The sequence below is a fragment of the Amphiura filiformis genome, chromosome 8 (genome assembly GCF_039555335.1).
Source record: "Amphiura filiformis chromosome 8, Afil_fr2py, whole genome shotgun sequence".
NCBI classification, from domain to species: domain Eukaryota; kingdom Metazoa; phylum Echinodermata; class Ophiuroidea; order Amphilepidida; family Amphiuridae; genus Amphiura; species Amphiura filiformis.
The window spans coordinates 68,137,874-68,142,586 of record NC_092635.1 but is presented as its reverse complement, the minus strand read 5'-3'; the positions used below and the strand labels follow the sequence as shown (position 1 = coordinate 68,142,586).

General features: G+C 35.1%; 1 protein-coding gene across 1 annotated transcript in view; it reads left to right on the top strand.

Annotated features, from left to right (window-relative positions):
• Positions 1 to 153: 153 nt before the first annotated feature.
• The window catches only part of LOC140159382 (dnaJ homolog subfamily B member 6-A-like), an 82,579-nt gene continuing 78,019 nt past the window's right edge, over positions 154 to 4,713 (top strand). The window contains 1 exon segment of the mRNA XM_072182838.1: positions 154 to 308. The gene's annotated coding sequence lies outside the window, so the exon portion shown is untranslated.

Here is a 4,713-nt window from a genome sequence, read left to right as displayed (position 1 = left end):
CCTGTATTAAAGCATGCAAAGAAGTCTAACGCACAGGGACTAACCTCTGCTACAACCATTGGCGTTTCAATTATCTGAAGAACTGAAGAAAATACATTAGAAGCGGTAACTTAACAGACAGTAGAAGAGATAATAGTCGATCGTGAAGGATTGTGGGTAATTTGGTATCCGGGGATTTCTCATTTTCTTGTCAATACATTCGCGAAGTTTCTGTGCAATACTGTCGGAAATTACGCGATTCAGAAGGACTTTGATATTAAATAAACCCTTGGATCAACTCTTTAGTAACTACACATCAGGCAAACGAGGTAAGTGTCAGAATTGAAGCTCAAAATTTGACGAAAACAGTTGCATAACTTAAGCTTGACATTTAAAAAAATCACTGGGTCTGAGATTGCAACCAAATGCCGGTACAAAACATGTACCGGGTACTGAAAGCTGATTGCACTCTGCACTGCCATGACTGCACTGCCACTGTTTACTGTCTAGCAATAGCATGCTAGTCCGTGTGTTCAGTTTGTATTGTTTCACCATTTCATAGAGTAGACTACATATGTATACTAAAGCATGCGGCGATCTTTTCTTTTAGACCACTCTTCTAGCTATAAAAAAAAAATTTAGTTCACAACGTAAACTTAAAAAACCGGGCAAAACAGACACGTCATTTATCGGTATGACATTTTCGTATTGGTGCTGCCCTATTTAAGTTTCCCTCCTCGCCTGGTTACGATTGTAGCGTTGGGGAGTAATTAAGCAGAAGCAGAAGTGCCATCTCAATTTTGGTGCGCCGATTTGGATCATGACTCATGTGCTAATGAATTTTTATTTATTCTGGATAAACAAAAAAATATTAATTACAATTTCAAGCATAGTCATGATAGTTGTTTAGACAAGAAGTACAAGAAGCTGCGTAATTAATATTATGATAAACATGCAACTATTTAAGCCACAGGAGCCTTGTATTTTTTAGTGCAAACTCTAATTGAAATCATGCAATGATGTTGCACTAGCTTTTCAGATACAGATCATCCCATACCGTGATTAGCAGAGCTAAGCTGGCACGGTATGGGTTCCTCGTACTAAAAAGAATTAGGACTTAGGTAGGGTGTCCACTGTGCAGCGCACGGCGTACCGTTGTTTTCCATTCACACACAAGCACACGGCTTGTTGAACGCAAAAAGCAAACGTTTTAGAACTGCTCTCATTTGTTTAATATTTAAGATAGAGCTATACAACTTCGTAATACAACTAAAAGGGATGAAATCAAATAGAAATCCAAAAAATATTGAAATCCGATGAGTATTTTTGCATCTACGTTTTTCCAAAGTTGAGGTTTTTTGAGACTCCGAGCGGCCATGTTGTTCGTTTTTTTGTGATGGCTCCAATATTTTTCGTCAAAATGGTGATTTATATCTCAAAATAGAAACTACACGCGGCCTATAAATGATTATTTTTATTAATTGTATATTAAGTACAGACTTCAATGCCCTATATACTGAAATCCCTAGATTTTTGATAAAGGAAAAATATTTAATATTTTTTTTAAAAATGTATCACTTACGGAAATATGGTTCCCGTGGCCCAATATACTGTATGTGATATCAAAATAAAGCTTGTTCTGTCAGCTACAAGATCCATTTAAAAAAATCTCTGTAAATCGCCCACGTGTATTTTCTTTCCCATACATTGTCATACCATACCCGCCCGTTGGTTTCAATGAGAAACAAGGTGAAAATCAGCTGCTGTGTTGCCAGCTAGCTCACGCAATATCGTCCCCGCTGTTGGTGCACATAACAAGCGTACGTGCAAAACCAAGGCATGTGCCTGTTCTGTATGACGGCGCGATGTCGAGTCTGCATGTGTTGCCGTATTCAACTAACACGTGGTTCGCTCGAAGCCGGTTGGGGCCGGTTCTGTGTTGGTGATTGTAATAAAAAAAATGACTGTTCATCTTCTGGTACATTTTAGAGATGTTTTATCCCGAGTTTTATAAACAATAAAAACCAGGCAGTTATGTGGTACAGGTTTTTGTTTAAAAAGATCATAGGCTTGCAGATGGTGAATAGAATGTTATTTATATTTCTAACGTAATGATTTGTTTAAATGCAACCACGCAAACCATTAATATGTTGTCCCTCATTGATTGTCTACTACGATTGCTGGTCAATATGGTATCACCCAACAGGCCAAGTATGCAGTGATTACAGTCGCGCACGAGGTGTAGCTGGGCTATTCCATTGATTGGAATAGGGTGATGTCTCAGGGTGATTTGTATGATATTGAGGGCACTTTTCAAAGCCCTAAATTTAGATTAGTTTTTCATTTTTTTTTTAAATAACACTTATTTATTTAGTATGTTTATTTTATATACAACATTTTAGTTGTTTCTTTTTCGAATTTAAGCCCGCTTAAAAAAAAAAAAAAAAAAAAAATTTATTTAAAAAAAATACACACCGACAATGGGTGGTGAGAGGGGGGGAGGGGGACCGGGAAAGAGGGATGGGAAGGGGTTTGGGGCATGAGATGTGAAAGGAAGACATGCAAATAAATCTCTTTAAATGTTTTTTAAATATTTTCGTATTTTAATATAACAGGTCTCAAGTTACTGGTAATTTCATGAAACAGGAGAGTTTAAGGGGGATATGGGACTTTATCTTTGAAGTTTTTGTTCAGGTCTCAAGTTACTGGTAATTTCATGAAACAGGAGAGTTTAAGGGGATATGGGACTTTATCTTTGAGGTTTTTGTTTGTTTGTTTTGTTTTGTTTTTTGTTTTGAATATGCTCAATCAAGTCAATTAAAGAATTGTTTGTTGATGTTCTTTCATATTAATCTTAGCTCTAATTTGTGGTTCACATTTTGCAAGGGTTAAATTGCTCCTCGGTCTATACTTTGAAATACCCATAAACAAAATGGAATATTCCACTCAGTTTGCAATTGAATGAGACTTGTATTAAATGATTTTTATTTTATTTTTCAACCATCCTATTTTTACATCAAATAGGAAACAAATGTACATTACATATAATCAAAACAATTCATAAAGCCTACATTTAAATACATGTGAACCTAAATTGAAGTTACAAAAATCCCTCAACGTGGATTGATTCACTATACTTGTTCCATGCATTGAGCAGGCCTACTCCATTATCTTCAACAAAAATATTTATACATTATAAAAATGACAAAGACTAGAATTGTGTTCTTTCAAGTACAGGTAAATTTTATTAGCAACATTACAATAGAAAATGTGAGCATTCATGTATACATGTGTTCCCTCAAGAGACAAAGGGTCGAAATTGAAGAACAATTAAAATTACCCCTTTAATTAAATGGAACATCCCATTTTAAGTATGTTATTTTAATTTTAAAAAGTTCATATGAACAACATATCATACTTAATTCACTTCTCAACAATATTATACAGTTGCTGTCAAGTGTAAACAGATCACATAGCAAACATTACCAAACAAATTTATTATAGCAAATCTTGAGCTTCATTTGTACCATCGCTGTAAGATATGCTAATTTATGCAAATTAAGCCTTAAAACTAACAAAACATCAAACTATTGAACATAAAACTTGATCCACATCATGTGTACTACCAACATGCCAAGTTACATAAGAATTGCATTTCAAATAACTTCACAACAGTACTTTAGAAAATGTATTTGTAGCACAATTTTTGTTATTCCCCATAGAGATTGTACAGGCTTGATTCACAGGTGGAGCCATGAAAGCAATGCATTATGGGTAATATCAAATATGAGGCAAAACGATGTTTTTCAAAGTGCGATAACTCAAGAATGGCTATAGCTATTTGAATAAAACTTGGAATATAGTTAGACAAGGGATGAATACTTCCAATAACAAACATTGCAGTGTCAAAGAAACAGTAATTTTGTTTACATATTGTCTACAAAAGCGCCTCTTTTTGCACTTTTTACCAAAACGATTTAAAATTGCGCTTTTTGACGCCTTAAAACGGTTGTATCTGGGGACCAGACGGTCCGATTTTGATAAAAAAAATTTTAATGAGTGTCTTTCAACATACTCTTTAGGATAAAATTTAAAAAAATACACAATTAACAATTTAAAATTTTGACCTGGACACCCTAACTTAGGTTAGGTTAAAATTACGTGTTACGAATTTATCTCTATTTTTGACTAGTTCGCAACACAAACTTAAATAATGGGCAAAACAGACGTGTACATCATTTATCGGTATGACATTTTCGTATTGGTGCTGCCCTATCTAAGTTTGCACTGAAGTGCCATCTCACTCAGTTTTGGTGCTGCGATATGGATCATGTGTTAATGAATTTTTATTTATTCTGGATAAATAATGCCAGGGTATTAATTACAATTACAAGCATAACCATAAGAGTTTAGACAAGAAGTACAAGAAGCTGTGTAATTAATATTATGACAAACATGCAACTATTTAAGCTACAGGAGCCTTGTATTTTTAGTGCAACGTTGCACTAGCTTTTTGTATACATTTCATCCCATACCGTTGTGCAGAGCTACTACGGTATGGGTTCCTCGTACTAATTTTTGACGTAAATAAGCTAGCTATAGCCAAAGTAACAATTTCTCGATCATGAGAGGATGTACCTTCTGCGTCAGCGTACTTTTCATAGAATAACACGATCACGCGACCTGCATGACCGAACCTTGACCTTGCCTAGCAACGACCGTGTGATTGGTCAA